We start from the raw sequence: 17,336 nt of genomic DNA, 5'->3' as shown, positions 1-17,336 counted from the left end.
ATGCAAACCAAATATAATCAACAAATTGAATAAACAATGCAAAACATCTAATTTACTAAACAGAATGACAAAACAGGTATACTAATGTGTTACCGACTTCGTGAAATTATGTTTAATGAGTGTCAGAAAACAAGTAGAATTGGAGATCGATCACAACCCCAAACTTATCTCATTGCTTGTCCTCAAGTGATGCTCGAGACATCAGGACGACCACCCCTAAATTCTGCATCCACAATGCTACTGTGATCTTTCGTGATTCCCTGTTCACTTTTTATTTACTGTTTTACTCTTTCCCGACTTCGGAGTTCCGCTACACTTTCACATTGACGTACCTTTTGGCCTGTAACTTTTCACACTCTCACCAAATCTCTCGGGATGGAAGTGTTTTGACTCAAGAACAAAGCATGCAAAGTCAACTCTTAGGTTTGAATCACATATACCTTCATAACAAAAACACACAACACATACTATTTGAGGGCTTATTGGATTGTAGTGGGGCTGAGGTGCAAGGTGAGGAAACTTAACAAAACAAAAAGGGAAAAATTAGGGGTTCAGGCTCAGAGTCCGTGTTGCTACCCTCATAACTGTTTTTAATCTTTTAATCATGAGGTTTTTCTTTTTGGCACCGTTCTGGTTGTGATTCATTGGCTCTTATTTTTTTTATTTTCTTTTTATTGCTCTGGTGAGTGCGCTTTTTGTCAACCTCAATTCTTCTAGATAAGTGCTTCATGATACTTCTCATAATTTTTCATTTCTTTTTTTTTCTTTTGAAGTTTCGTACTTTTCTAATTTTTTCTGCACTTATCTACTTTCCATCGGTGTCCTAAAAATTTGATGAAACCCCAAACTTAGGATTTTCCACAGATCCGGGGTAAACAACACTTATCTAAGTAAGGTATGGTAGTGTTTGGGCTTACGGTTATTTACAGTGGTTAAACAACAAACAAAAGGAAATGTGGCTCGAATTGGGTGAACGAATGGTAATAATGGCGGGTTGCTGGAAAGGCTCCGGGTTTAAATAAAAAAATTGCCTTAATGCGTACATGTGTGTTATGAAATTCCAGTATCTCTTATGCAAACCCAGAGAGACAAAGACATACCTGAAAAGCTCTCATGGTGACAAGTGTTTGGTCTTTTTATAGTTCTCACCATGTTTGGTATAGCTTGCAGGCTTCCAAGATACCTCTCAGTGTGATGTAGCTTCGTCTTTGCTTCGGTTACAGAGTATTCCTGAGTAGTCCAGTGACAGAGAGTTGCGTTCGATTATTCAAATCAGCAACATCAACTTTTGGGGGTTTCCAGAAGAGCAAGTAGATGAGTGTGTCCTTCATCCAATCGCTCAAAGCCTCATTATTCATCCGACACAAATGTCCTCTATCTGTAACACACAGAATACCACACAACTAATTACTTTAAACAAACATAATAAAATGCTGACAATACTAAGAACAAAAATAACAAATACTACCCCCCCCCCCCCCACACACACATGAACCAACCATTATCTACAATGTTTAAGCCAAGATAGAGAAGGACTCACACAGGCTCATTGCGGTGGAGGAAATTGCAACATCAGCCATTGCATCATCGCATGCATATCATCCATAAGAGTCCCTTGACGGGCTTGCTTTATGCCTTAATGTGTTTGATCCGCTCGAAGATCGTCGATCTCTGTCTGCATCCACGACCATTGGTTCGGTGTCACATATGACGACCCGACACCTGGGTGCATGGTGTCCTCTGGCGGAGCAACAAACTGCTCATGTTCTTGCACCTCTTCCTGCACCTCTTCCTCTTGTTGGTCACCTGCAACAAATGGGTCAACAGTGTGCTCATCCATATCATCTTGGACGACACTCTCATATAGCCAATTGGCCGTGTTGGCAATGCTAATTCGTGCAGGGTCAGGAAGGGCCATAATAAATTGACCAGAACTCATTAAAGCATAATAATCAGAAATTTGTGATATCATACCTTGCTGAACCAATGTGTTCATGTCCAGTTTATGCTTACCTTCCACTGGCGTCTCATTTAGTGCAGCAGGGTCATAGCCGAAATGGTGGGCAATCTGTGTGATTATAACCCCCGATGGAAATTCCCCCTTGGGCTGCTCTCCCCACTCGACCCAGGTAATCCGCTGCAAATGCTGCAATGCTCACATCAACTCGATTTGCCATGGAAAACAGAAAGAAGAGCTCCCTCTGGGTAGCCACACCTGTGCTATCACCCTTATCGAAAATCGTGAAAGCCAATACATTTTGAGCATACCTGAAACAAGGGTTCTGAATGTCAAATGCTTTCGCCCCTTTAGCAACATAATCTGATCGTCCCGTGATGGCCAACCAGAAAGTCTTAGCATCAAAACTATATGGTACGGCTCCAGGGCCATATAAGGGTAGGCGGAGAATCTCACCCAGCTGCTCCACTATCAACTCGTAGTCGACATTGTATAACCTGAAATTCATCGTTCCCCTAAAGTACATCGTTGTACCTGTTCATCCTTTTTTAAATTGAACTCAATGGTGCTCAAGAATTCTAAAGTGATGCGCTCATAGGTAGGCGCTTCACAATGCACAAATTCAAGCATGCCGAGGACATGGAACATCCTATCTAATTCTTCCGACAGACCCAATTGAAATGAAGTATCAGAGCATAGGTACCTTGTCGGTGTTATCTCACGTTTAACGCGAGAAGAGTACATTCATTTGCGCTCCAGGTTATCGAAGATTATTGTTGAGAATCATGGGGATACGACTTCAAAGCGAAGCGCGATCGCACGCTCGCAATGATGGACTGAACAGAGTCGCCACCGAACTTTATTTATTCCTAAAAAGGAAAGGGAAAATATCGATAAAACCCAAGACAAAAGAAAGGATAAGATATGGTCATCGCAACCAATATCAGGGTTCGGGAGTCGATTACGCAAGGGGAAGGTATTAGCACCCCTCACGTCCGTTGTACTCAACGGGAACCATTAGGTCAGTTGTGTGCATTAATGTTAGTTTGAAATGTTAGGCTTTTCAGTTTATTAGGTGGGAAAGAAAGAGTAAAAGAGAGGAAAATGTTTTTGGATTTTTTAACGAAGGACTAAACCTAAGTTTTTTATTAATGGGCCTGACAAGATTTACAAATCCTGCTCCTACGTATCTCAAAAGAGAAATCAAGGCTTACGTAGTTCTGGGTAGAAAAATGTTTGTTTGTTGGTCGATTTTAGCGAAGGCTATACTGTATTAATCGACGAAAACATTGTTTTACCCAAAACAGATGAGGAGTGAACGCATACCACACATCGAACGGATTTATAAATCTACATTCGGAAAAGCGTCATTTATCTCGACTCAACAATTGTGGCCAAAACATTGTTTTGTATCACTTAAGACAAGATACCTTTCGTTTATGAAAAGGTTTTTTGATTAGTCGCACGGCGGCGAAAAAGAGTTTGATTGGTTGGATTTATTTTGAGTGATGGCGAGAACTTGGATGAGCGAGATATACATCTCGAATCCTAGCCTCAGGAGTGCACGGTATACACCATGTTCCATTTCCATCTTTATTGAAAGAGTTTAAGGTAGGAATTAGGTATTTTGAAGTTTGAAAGACGAGTACTTGTGACCTACAAGCTCTTACAGCTTGGGTCTAGTACTCGGGACTACGTCTGGACATTCCATCCAGGCAGTCTGTTTCTTTCCAATATTTGTTAAGAAAATGATTCGAATATTTATGAATGTTTTGGAGGGAAGACGAATATTTATGGCTTGCAAGCTCTTACAGCTTGAGCCTAATATTCGGGATTACAACTGGATATTCCCTCCAGGTAATCTTTTTCTTCCAACTTTATTGAGAAGATGGTTTGAGATATTTGCAGGTGTTTTAGAGAGAAGACAAATATTTATGGCTTACAAGCCCTTACAGCTTGAGCCTAATATTCGGGATTACGACTGGATATTACATCCAGGTAATCTTTTTCTTCCAACTTTTATTTAGAAAATGATTTTGAATATTGGAGTATTAAAGAGAAGACGAATATTTATGGCGTGCAAGCTCTTACAGCTTGAGCCTAATATTCGGGATTACGACTGGACATTCCATCCAGGTAACCTTTTTCTTCACGTCTTATTTAGAAAATGATTTTGAATATTAAAGAGAAGACGAATATTAACGGCTTACAAGCTCTTACAGCTTGAGCCTAATATTCGGGATTACGACTGGACATTCCATCCAGGTAATCTTTTTCTTCACGTTTTATTTAGAAAAACGATTTGAATATTAGAGAGAAGACGAATATTAACGGCTTGCAAGCTCTTACAGCTTGAGCCTAATATTCGGGATTACGACTGGACATTCCATCCAGGTAATCTTTTTCTTCACATTTTATTTAGAAAATGATTTGAATATTAAAGAGAAGACGAATATTAACGGCTTGCAAGCTCTTACAGCTTGAGCCTAATATTCGGGATTACGACTGGACATTCCATCCAGGTAACCTTTTTCTTCCAACTTTTATTTAGAAAATGATTTTGAATATTAGAGTGTTAAAGAGAAGACGAATATTTATGGCTTGCAAGCTCTTACAGCTTGAGCCTAATATTCGAGATTACGACTGGACATTCCATCCAGGTAACCTTTTTCTTCACATTTTACTTATGAAAATAGTTTGGAGTTACTAATGATTAATGTACAAAGATTTGAATTTATTGAAAAATTATGTTGGTATTGCTCAAGAGCTCATTGTAAGAAGGCCCAAGAGTAAGCCATGTGAGGTTGATGGCGATGCTTAAAAAGCAATCGACTTACAAGGGTGTGAAAAAGGGGCTCGATATTAAATCGAGAAAATTATGATTTTTTAGTTTTAAAATGGTGTCGAATATATGATGAAATTAATAAAGAAGCATGGACATAAAAGATAATATTATAAGAAACAAAATACTAAAAGACAATAAAATAATAATAAAAAAAATAAAAATCTAAAAGAAAATGAAATAACTAAAAAATACTACGTATGAGTATCGAACTCACTCCACCTAAGACTATGGAACTACCCCCTCTCCACTAGGCTACTTAACAACTAATTGATAATCTACTGCTAACTTAAATATATAAACTAAGGTAAATTAAAAGTATGAATTAAAATAAAAATAAGAAAAGGATAGTCTAATAATGGATGATTAAAAAAAAAAGAAATCCCAAAAGATGACCCTAGCCGCCTGGCTGTTGGGTTTTAGAGATTAGGAATTGGGAATGCTAAACAATAATTAATTACAGTTAATACTAATAAACCAGATTTAATGACCAAAATGCATGGTAACGTTCACTTAGTGGGATTTTAAAAAGTCTGCTTAAAAAAAAAAGAGCAAATAAAAATTAAAAAAAGAAAAGTGAAGTCAATCGTCCTCCATCCTCACCTTCGTTCTCTGTACTCTCCCTATCTCACTTTGCAAAATCCCTCCATCCTCAACCTCGCGTCTCTATCTATCTCACTCACCCATCGTTATTCTCTCGTCTCCCTCTCTCAAACGAAACACACAAAAAATTTCCGGTAGAGAAACGAATAGGACGGCTCACCTTTGGCAGCGACGGTGAGCTTAACCCTCTTCTCTCCGCTAGGTTCCTCCTGCAGTCAACAAGATCAAAGCTTCGCTTCCAAAGAGGTTCGTTTTTTTGCTTGGCCGGTTTTAGGGTTTTTTAAACTTTCGCCGTTTTTCTCCTTTCCGCCTCCAATCCCCTTTCTCTGTTCTCACTCGCTTCCTTTTATATTCACAGCTTTAGGGTTTTGGTTTGATGCCCAATGGTCTCATGGAGAAAGTTTTCAGAGATGCTTTTGGATGCTCAGAGGTGACTTTCCTATCTGATGATGGATCTCGAATCGGTAATTTGTACTCAGCTCTTTCTGATCGCTTTTGTCCCAATCCCAAATTTGGGATATTTTATTTTTGAATCCTAACGCCCTGCTGATTTACCTGTTCTTTACTGCAGTGAAAACCGGAATACTCATGTGCGATTTAATGCTTGCAAGAGAAAATGGTGAACTTGGGAGATTTGCTCATCACTGTGCGGCATGACCTCTCAAGAACAGTCTCTCTGAATGACACAACAGGGTCGGATTTGACAATTTCAGCCCCACCCATGAAATCATCCTGCAAGTCCTTCAAACAGATTTCTAGATGAAGCTCTCCTGCACCAGCAACAATGTGTTCTCCAGACTCCTCAATGGTACAAACAACCATAGGATTAGGCTTAGCAAGACGCTTGAGACCTTCAACAAGCTTAGGAAGATCTGAAGCAACCTTGCACTGAACAGCAACACGCACAACAGGTGAGACAGAAAACTTCATAGCACGAATAGGGTGTGCATCGACTTCCTTCTCATTTGTTAGAGTACTCAATAGATCAGACCAGAAATCACTAATACCCACCCATTCCTTACGGCCTTCATATGGTACCTTGCATTTTTCAACAGACAAAAGATGGCCACATAATCTCCAAACTTTGGTAAATTCCCTAATAGTTTTTCTTTGGTGTCTTGTAGACTGACTCCATCCACCGCCTACAACGCCGTTGATGCTTCCCAATAGACCAATCTGACATTGTAAGCAACTGCACAATGTGAAACTGCAGTATGGATCGGGGATCCTCTTTGTCTAGCTTTGACACTAAATTTGAGATGATCATATTAGAAGATTGAAACCCTTCTGCCATTTTCTCAGTTTTCAAAGGATAGGAAGACTTCTTCGCAACAGTGATTGATGAACTCGTTACAGCTAGCCTGTTTGCCGAGCTCTCCTGGGATATAGGAGAAGCAACTACCTTATTTGCAGACATTTCTTTTGTGATGTTCCCATTTGCAGTTTCAGATTTACAGTTTGTAACATCTACATCATTATTCAAAGCATATTTATTCTGTACCAAGTTATGCTTCAATAGACAGCAACTAGATACCACGCCATGTTTAGATGATTCAACTGTCCGAAATGCAATTGGGTCACTATCACAGTCTGTAGCAGCACAAGGCGGGTTGGAAATTACTACTTTCGGAATTCCAGATGAACCCAAAACATGTTCTGAATTAGATCTACTACAAGGAAGTTCATGTAGAGAAAACTTCATACGTTTTAACATTTACAATCTCATCATTCAGGTCTTCACAAGTTAAACTCTCGGCCAAACACCCCAGGGCAGTCTCATTGGAATGCTGAATTTGGGTATCATCTTGGGCAGCAGGTAATCCACTTTCTTCACAAAACTTGAGAATATCATCTTCATATTTTGATGCTGCTGTTTTGGTTTTTTTGTTTTGGTTTTTTCTTGCAGGCCTAACAAGCCTCAATGCCATTTCAGCGGCCGTATCTCGTTTAGTCATGTCCACATAAGCTTCAATTGCATCTTGTTTACGTCCAAGAAGCTGTTGGACATAGCCCAAATGTACAGCAATAGGAGACAACTCATTTTCTACATCTTCATCAGGCCAGTTATCTTCCATCAGGCTCTCTTGTCCAGTTCTGCCATAACCAAGGCAGCAACAGAATTTATTTCCAACATATCAATCTTGGACTTTTGAAGCTTCTGGTAGATATCTAAGCAAGCATCCATTTTTCCAAGACGATACAAGAACTGATCAGCGTGACGACCTTGCATCGGAGGGCGTCTTCGTCACCAGGTGCAATTACAAGAATCTGACCTGTGAGTTTGACAGCATTGGTGAAAGCGGAAGCTTGGATGTGTTCTAAAAATTGTGGATGTTGTGTTTTGCAGGTTGCATTGTGGAGAATGAGGAACAAGCCACATAGCATAAGCGTGCCAGTAACAAGAAACCGTCTTGCAATTACCATGATATACACATGGACCTGCATTTCAAAAACTGAGAGCAGAAAATCCAAGAATTGCAAAACTAGCATAACTGCGGCTATTATGATGAGCGCCATCCTCACAGATTCTGATAGATCTTGAATGTTGTCTGAATTCTCCTTTTGATTTTTCCTTTGGCTTTGGGGTATTGACTATCGTGATTTGGCTTGATCTTCGCAGGTTATGTGGGCTTGGACTTTTGTTTCTGCAGGACTTTGTTGAAGAAAAATTCTGAGCTGTCCGCCGAATCCGACGATCATCCTCAATGAAACCAAACTGCCTCGAGGCTCCATGGATTATTTCTTCTTGGTTCCTTGTGCTTCATACACTGACTCTAGGCCAAGGTTAACGCTTGCTTCATCAAAAATGAGATACTTGGACATGAGCTTTTGTAAACTCAATCTCAAATTTTGTAATGCTGGAATGTCAAAGGCTAACTTCTTCATGGCCAATTTAACATATTCATCTTTATTTTTGGCAATCACTCCCCATTGTTGTACACGTGAATCTTGTGCCTTCATATCAAATATTCAAAAAATTTGAAGTGCAGGTGGTAGCATGGTTCATCATTGTTAACAAGAACCTCCAAATCTTGAAGAACCAAAAGTGAAAATGGATTCAATATTAATATCAGCAACTTTTTTAGGATTGAACAGGATAGAAACACGAGTGAAAGGTTTTCGGAGAGGTGCGGAATCAACATGTGTGATGGATTGTAATAATGTAATTGATCATTTGAATGGAATAAAGTACTTTTGGATGAAATTCATGTGGCTATGATTTGCACTAATTGACATTTGGAATGAATTTGAATATGAACTGTAGTGCATATGACTTGAATAGCAACTGAATAATAAATTATGGTGTTGCAAATGTACTGTATGTATGAAAATGAAATTGGATATGTTTGGGACCTAAATGTTATGAAATGTATGTATGTATTATTTGATTTGAAATGCACCATGGATGGAAAATGGATTTTGGATTTTGGATTTTGATTATAAAAATGGATGTGGATTTTTTATGAATAATCCAAAACTAACTTAAATATCAATTTAAATGATAATAACAAATCAGTCAAAACCAAATTAAAATCAAATTAATTTATAATTCATTTAAAATTACTTGGATATCAACTCTAACATTCATTTGGAAATAAAAATCGATTAGAGTTTTAATCATTAGTAAAAATAAATAATTAAGATTAAATTGACAATTGGAATTAAACTTAATTTGAAATTAAAATCAAATTAAAAATAAAAAAAAGAGTCAAGATATTAAAATCCATTTTATGTTGATGAATGTATGCAAAAATGCAAAAAATAAAAGAAAAAAATGGAAAAATTTCAGGGTCAAAATCGGGGTATGACAGTTGCCCCTATTTAAGCGTCTTCAACTAGAGGATATGAAGCAAAACACTCTTCATATGATCATAGTGGGAGATGATTAAATACTGAGAAGACCCGAATTTTGATCCTGAATCCCCATGATATGATGTGATATGATATGATATGCCATGGTATGTGTCGCATCCTGCGAAAAATCAACCGGCGAGCCTAAAAATAAAAAACACACAGAGCCGCCACTGCGCGTTATTTATCCCAAGATAGGGAAAGGAAACGCTCAGAGAAACCTGGAAAGACATGGTCTCGCGACCAGAGAGAAAAGGTTCGGGAGTCGGTTACGCAAGGGGAAGGTATTAGCACCCCTCACGTCCGTCGTACTCGACGGGATCCACGTCCTAGAATAAAGAAAAGGTTGCTAAACAACACACACACACACGGGGAACGCAGGTGGGGTTAAGAGGAACGGGCTCGATAAGGTATCGCACCTTATGCCTACATATCTTGTCTGGAACAAGAATCAGAGCCTCTGTAGTTCGGCTTACGCACGCCAAACAACACAAAACAACACACAAGCAAGGGTGGCAAACATGGAGCCCGACAACCACTGGATGGAATTACGTCGGCATCCGAACCAAAACACACTCGAAAGGGCAAACTTGGAGCCCGACAGCCAATCACTGGGCTTACGTCGGCATCCGAACCCAAACATACAATCAGATAACAAGTAAACGCACGCAAAAAGAAAAAGGTTGCCCGGAGTGGTCTCGCACGACCACCTGCCTACATACCTTGTCTGGAACAAGGATCAGGGCGATGTAGTTCCCCTGAAAGGGACTAAATTGCTAACCAGAAACCGGGGAAAGATACACAACTAGGGAGCTGAGACTCGAGCCTAATGTTGTCATGCATCGTTAACCCTAAGTTCGGTTTTCTATCCTACTTGCATAAGCAAACTAACCTAACCAGGAAAGAAGCTAGCACACAAGCATACAATTATACATCATCAAATGAGAACAGGCATCTCAAACAAACATGTCAATCAAATAATCACAAAACACCCACTATAACCAAACAAGAGGCTCAATCAATGGGGTTTGACCGCCGAAGCGAGTCGTCTGTACAGGCTGGTTTTGCTCTTAACCTTGCCATTACGAGGCTAAGGTGAAGCAGATGAAAGGATGAAGTGAGGATCAGACCTCACAGCTCTTATCCCTAACCAGGGAGAGCTGACAAATGAGCATGGGTCCAGAATAGGGGAACCCTTTTATACTCGATGACTCTGACTCAATGTGCACTGCACAGATCTTGGGCTTTTGATCTCAATGCTACAACCATGTAATGGGAGCAAGGAGAAGACTCAACTGAATAGTGGGGGGTAAGCTGCATACCCCTACCTTCCACCAATTGCCTTATTTAAAGGACTTTCACCTGCTTGGGCTTAAAAATAAACATACACAATCATTGCCTCTTAAGGAGGACTTCAGACAATTTGCCCGGCCCGGTAACAGCCGGGTCTCCAGACTACATGAAGTAAGAAGGTTATACCTCAAATGCAAGTTGCTTAAGCAAAGCAAAGCAATAGTTCACAAGGAACTGAGCAACTAAAGTACCTGGAAACAATCAAACTCAGTCAGTAATCAATCAGACAAATTGTACAGCAAACAATCAAACAATTTAAACAATACAACACAAAGCAAGCTCAAGGCTTAAGCCCAAGCTCCAACACCTACAAAACAATGTTATGTTAGTGTACAAACATCCACAACATCAATTAAAATCAACTTGTATCATTCTCCATGTACATTGCTTTTTTGATCCTGAAAAATCAAGCAAATATTAGCAACTAGACCACTAGGCCAAGCCTAGGGTCCAAAAGCAACAAAAAAGTTAAAACAGCAAGGCATTCACAATCAAAACTCAAATTAAAGTCAAACAAGAGCAAACATCATTGGTCCCATGTCTATATCATCCATTATGTTCAATTCATGCACAAAACAAGGCACATTGGTTCAAATGAAGCACCAAGCATACAAACAGAAGTATTGCATTCAAATCCCTATCAAAATAAATCCAAAAATTCTCAAATTAAATACACCTAAACAGGGGTCAATCAAGGTCTACCATGTCAAATTTGAGCTTAATTGGGCAAATGAAACCATGTCAATGAAAATCATCAAAAACAGACACAATTTCATGCTTCAATTCACACCATCAATGCATACATCCAATTCAAAAATTCATATCTCATTGAAAACAAAAAGAAATGGATGAGACCAAAACAGGGAGGTCACACAATGTGTCTAGTTCATGCATATCAAATTTCATGGCCATATAATACAATATGAGGATTTCCCAATCAATCTACCAACATGTGTCACATGAGCTTGCAATTTCAATCACCAGAAATGAAAAATCATGATCAATTAGAAAAGGCAGTGAAAAATTCTACAAAAATTCATACAACATCCTAACATGTCAACAAGTCATCATGCAAAATTTCAGCCAATTCCAACATGCATAGGTCATCCAATTAAATTCAACAAGTTGACATCAAGAGGTGTGACACAAATTGTCACACCTAAGTTCCAGAATTTGCTGCTCTCTAACCAGGTATCAAAAATTCATGAAATTTACATATAAATAATCCTCAATGAGTCAAGAACCACCACAAAAATTTTCAGCCATTTATTTTATGATATGAGTATTTCATGATCAAATTGCCAAAATGTATCAAAATGTGATATACATTAGAAAAGCCTATGCCAAATAAAATATTTGCCAAGCACAACTTTGACCAATAGGTCAAAAAAATCCTACACAAGTCAACAAAGCCATAGAAAAAATTGCCATATTTTTAGGAATTTTCTACAATTTTTGGTGAATTTTTGAATGTCACATGAATTTTTAACAATTAAACAAATTAATTAAAAAAACACAGTGGCAGTTTTGTAATTTTTTTTGGCGCGGGCGGGAAACGCCATTTTCAAATTTTCAAATGGCAATTTGGATCAAACACTCCTTTTCATCGTCTTCCACAAGCAGAATTTTCCAGAAATTTCAAAAACGGATGAACATCGAATCTTAACGAAAATTGGCATGCTTATAACCGTTGAACTCGTCTTTCCACATACAATCCAAATATCACACTATCCAAACCTAATTGTTCCTAAATCAACCAGATCGAAGCACCTAGGGTTCGTGTTCATACCTTCAAACTCAGATTTCTCTCCCTAGGGTTCACTATTCTCAAAACCAAACACATACTCATAACCTACGTTCATCACTCTTTCTAACGCATATGAGCATCAAACAAATGGTGAAAGTCGAATTTTCGAGTTACCTGGAAATGGCAGTGCAATTTGATGCTCCTCACGTGCTTTTCTCCACAAACAGCAGTAGAACAATCCTCCAGATGCTAAATCCAATGCTTAGGTTTGATGGAATAGGCTTCTAATGCTCCAAATTCGAATTTGCCATTGTTGAGGTGGTTATGGACAATCACGATTTGGCTTTCCTCTCCTTCCAAACTACCAAAACAGATGGTGAGGATGATGATACCAATCCAAATCAAAAAGAATCTTGAGATTTCGTTGAAGAATGATGAAGAAATGTGGATTTGAAGGTGTTTGTGTTCTTGATGAAAATGGAGAGAATGAAGAGTTTCTAGATCCAATCTTGGTAATTGTGCATTCTGTTGTGATTAGAGAGTGTTTATGTTTATATATGTGAGCTTAATTATCCCTTAATCAAGTTAATTAGCTAAATGGAATTGTTAAGTGAAAATGCAATTTCCAAATGAGGGTAAAATTGTAATTTCACCATGACAGCTAGTGCCACCTGTTTTGACACCTCACACAATCTCTAAATATCATATGTGAACCATTGCAACTTGTTTCATGCTCATTGGTTGCTCCATTCTCAAATTCACTATGTGTATGCAAAATGACCAATTTTCACCATTTCACTTTTCAAGCCAAAATCCAATTCTCATGCCTTAGCCATGAAATGAATATTCAAACACACTCTAAATGCCATTCCTGAGGTGTTGGAAAAAGTCCCATTCAAAAATTCCAATTATTTTGACATTTGGACGATTTTGCCCCTGGTCCAATTCAGCTGTCCAGTTGAAAAGTGACTTTTCGCCTTGGCCATCTTTGGACAAATCCAATGATGCACCCTCAAAGTACATGTCAAATGGAGTTTGTGCATATAAAGAACTTGCAATTTGGACAAAGTATGTGGTAGTTATGGCCTCCTGATTACGGGTCTTTTCTGAAATTCACTGAGCCATATCTTGCAAACCACACATTGGATTTTCAAGTTCTTGGACTTTTTGGAAAGGTGAGAACAAGATCTACATCTGTCATGTTGAACAATTTTTCATTTGAAGCTTCCTTGGACTTCTGTTTTTGAGGTCAAAAACTTTCCATTTTTGGAAACTTCAGCTACAAGTCACTTTCTATTTTTGGCAGTTTTTGTCCTGACTTGATTTTCTTCATTTTTAAGCTTTGCAATGTCATTCAACACTTGTTCCAACATGAATGAAGTGTGTCTAACTTGTTTCCACCTCCAAATCCACCAGATCATGTACAGTTGACCACAGTTGACTTTTCAACTGACAGATGAATCAGGCAATGCACAGATCAATTTGAACCCCAATCTCCAACTGAAATGGCTCAAGGGTGAAACCCTAGCCTCAATAATCACCATATAATCACAAAATGAAACTCATAACCATCAGAAACCTCATCTCCTGATCCAGCCCTGATTGGCCCAATACAGCTGATTAGGGTTGGATCAGTGGTCAAAACCCTAATCTCAAGGAATCTTCTTCAATCTTCTGATGACATCCAACCATGATGATGATGATGTATCATTGCAATCAAGATGAAGACCAACATCCATTGAGAATCATGAAACCCTAATTCACAGCCCAATCCTCAGATGGCCCATGATCAATCAGTAAACCCTAGGCATACACTTTCTGACTTCCTCATCCTCTGATCAAGACTTGGGAAGATGGCTTGCACAATGTAACCACATGATATGCAATATGAAATGCCTAATGACCTAAAATGATATGCAAATATGTTAATGCTAGTCCCAAGAGAGGAGGGCAAATTTTGAGGTGTTACAGCTGCCCCTATTCAATCCACTGTGAACCTGTCGATACGAAATAGCCTCGGCTTTCGGATGATCAGGATGAAGAGTGATTGAATACCAAGAACAGACGAACAATTTGCACTCTGATGGGATAATAATTAACAACGCCTGTCAGCATCGGCGAAGAAACAAACTCTGAACAACGTCGACCTGGATACCCAAAATAAATGGTAACACAGGGATAACCATGGCCTGAACACCACACATCCACGCGGGATTCTCAACTCTTCTTTTTCTTTTGCTTTTCTTGAACCCCGAAATTTTTCTTATCTTTTTTCTTTCCTCGAACCCCGAAATTTTCTCTGCGCAAACGATCCTCGGATCTCTGCATTTGAACCCCGGAAAATGCCTTAGCACTCCTTCTTTGCCAAAATAATGAACCCCATCTCCAGTTTGAACCCCAGTCGCCTGACGATAACTCTCGATCGCCAGAATGAACCCCGTTCTCCAGAAAATGTCGCAACATCTCCCTTTCTCCATTTGAACCCCGGAAAATGCCTCAGCATATCCTTTCTCCATTTGAACCCCAGGAAAATGCCTCAGCATATCCTTTTCTCCATTCTCTCGTGATAATTTCGCTGGCAATGTCGGAAATAACACCAAACCACTCTGAGGGCGACATGTCAGAGGGTAACCCTTCACAACGGAAGGTAGCATGTGTATCTCTTCCTCAGAAGACACCTATAACGACCTCCACTGGCATCCGCCAAGGCCTAAAGTGACACATGAATAGAAGACACTCCTAAGGACCTCATCCCGGATACAATCTTCAACTCCAATCTCCATTTGAACCCCAGAAAATGCCGCAACACTTCCTTTTCTCCAGTTGAACCCCGAAATTGCGCTGACCGCAAAACGTCCTTTGACTTTATTTCCATCTCTGTCCGACGGAAACATTTCCTCCAATATCGCACTACTGGGGAACATTGCTGATCTGTCGTCATGGTACCACACTCCTTAGAGTAACATTTTCAACCAGACACTGACTGATGACTGGGAGAAAACTCGACGTTTACTGGACATCAAACAATGATGTTGACAGGACATCGATCCATGATGTTTACAGGACATCGAACAATGATGTTGACAGACACCAAACAAAGCTTGACCAGACATCAAACAAGGATGTTGACAGGACATCAAACGAGGATGTTGACAGGACATCAAATAATGATGTTGACAGGACATCAAACAAGGATGTTGACAGGACATCAAACAAGGATGTTGACAGGACATCAAACAAGGATGTTGACAGGACATCAAACAAGGATGTTGACAGGACATCCAACAAGGATGTTGACAGGACATCCAACAAGGATGTTGACAGGACATCAAACAATGACCGACCAGACATTAAACAATGACTGGGAAATAACTCGACGTTTACTGGACATCGAATGATGATGTTTACTGACACCAAAGAAAGCTCGACCAGACACTTACTGATGACTGGGAAATACTGTTGCTCCAAAATCCCGATGCTGAACTCCTCGAAGTATCGTCTTCACTGTCCGGCAAACCAATCCCAAGCGGTAACCACGGCTTGAGTCGCGTTGATCGCGTAACGTCCTTCTGACTGTATCCCCATCTCTGTCCGACGGGAACATTTCCTCCAATATCGCACTACTGGGGAACATTGCTGATCTGACGTTGTGATGCTAATCTCCTCAGAGTAACATCTTCACCTTTGGTGAACCCCAAATCTTCAAGCGGTAACCACAGTTTGGGTTGCGTTGAATACATCCCTTTTCCATCTCCGTCCGACGGAAGGAGTCTTCTCCAGTGTCGTACCACTGGGACAATACCTGTGATCCAATCATGAGGCTATACTACTCGGAGCAACACTTTCATTTTCTGGCAAAATACCTCTCAAACAGTAACCACGGCTTGAGACTAGCTGACGTTTGCAATGATGCATGCTTGATTTCTTCTGCGTAATGCTCCATAATTATGGAAATGCTACGCGATTATTTATTTTTCTATGCAATATGCAATGCTTATTCTACATGATGAATGCATAAAAATATCCCCCTCAAGGGAATTTTCTGGGGAAAACGAGACTCTCTGCTGAGGACCTCGCCACTGCTCCGATTTCCACCCTGCCGGGGATAGCACTGCTGCTAGGAAATAGACAACCCTTGCTGGGGATACAGATCCTTTGCACCCAACCCTCTCGAGGACATGCTGGTGATACAGATCCTAACTCTGCTAGGGGAACCCTCACAGATACCTCCGCTGGGGAAATGAGCAATCCCCATCCCGCTGGGGGAATACCATCCAGACCCTGCTAGGGGAACGACTGCTACTCCGCTGGGAACGACCCATTCAGTCCACATACAGGATACCCTCGGCTAGGGATGCAAATATTCGTCTGCTACGGAAACTCGTTCAATCCACAGGTAGAATGAACACTGTTGGAGAGATATGTCATTGAAAAAACCCGCTCCACTCGGGGAACTAGCTGGGGAAATAAGAAAAGTTGGCACAACACCTGTCGACTCATCGAACCAAGGTATCCACCTCCTAATCTCGCACCAGCTTTCCACTTTTGAGAACTCCCAGACTCGTCTGGACCTTTTCTGCTCCATCATCTTGCATTCCAAGTCGTTCCGCACTCGACGAGAGACGTACTCCTGGGATTTATACATAAATTTCAATTTTCCGACTTTGAAGAGTCTTCTTGATTAATTTCAATGGTCGTCGGGCGTCTCTCGTCGTCTCTCCGTTCCTCCTTCGTCCCTGATCGAACTCTGCGGGGAATTACAAACTTTCCAGTCTTCCGACTTTGAAGAGTCTTCTTGATTATCATCAAGGCTCGTCATACGTCGCAACGTCGCTTCGTCGTTTCTTCATACGTTCGTCCCTGATCAGACTCTCATGGGGATCTCCCTTGTCAAAGCTTCCACATCACAACCTGCAAGTGAGTGAAAAACATCTAACAGTTCCTGCAAAACAGATCGTTAGACAAAACCGTGCCCCAGGCGT

Source organism: Lathyrus oleraceus, chromosome 2 (assembly GCF_024323335.1).
Source record: "Lathyrus oleraceus cultivar Zhongwan6 chromosome 2, CAAS_Psat_ZW6_1.0, whole genome shotgun sequence".
Classification (NCBI taxonomy): domain Eukaryota; kingdom Viridiplantae; phylum Streptophyta; class Magnoliopsida; order Fabales; family Fabaceae; genus Lathyrus; species Lathyrus oleraceus.
This window is presented reverse-complemented; position numbering follows the sequence as displayed.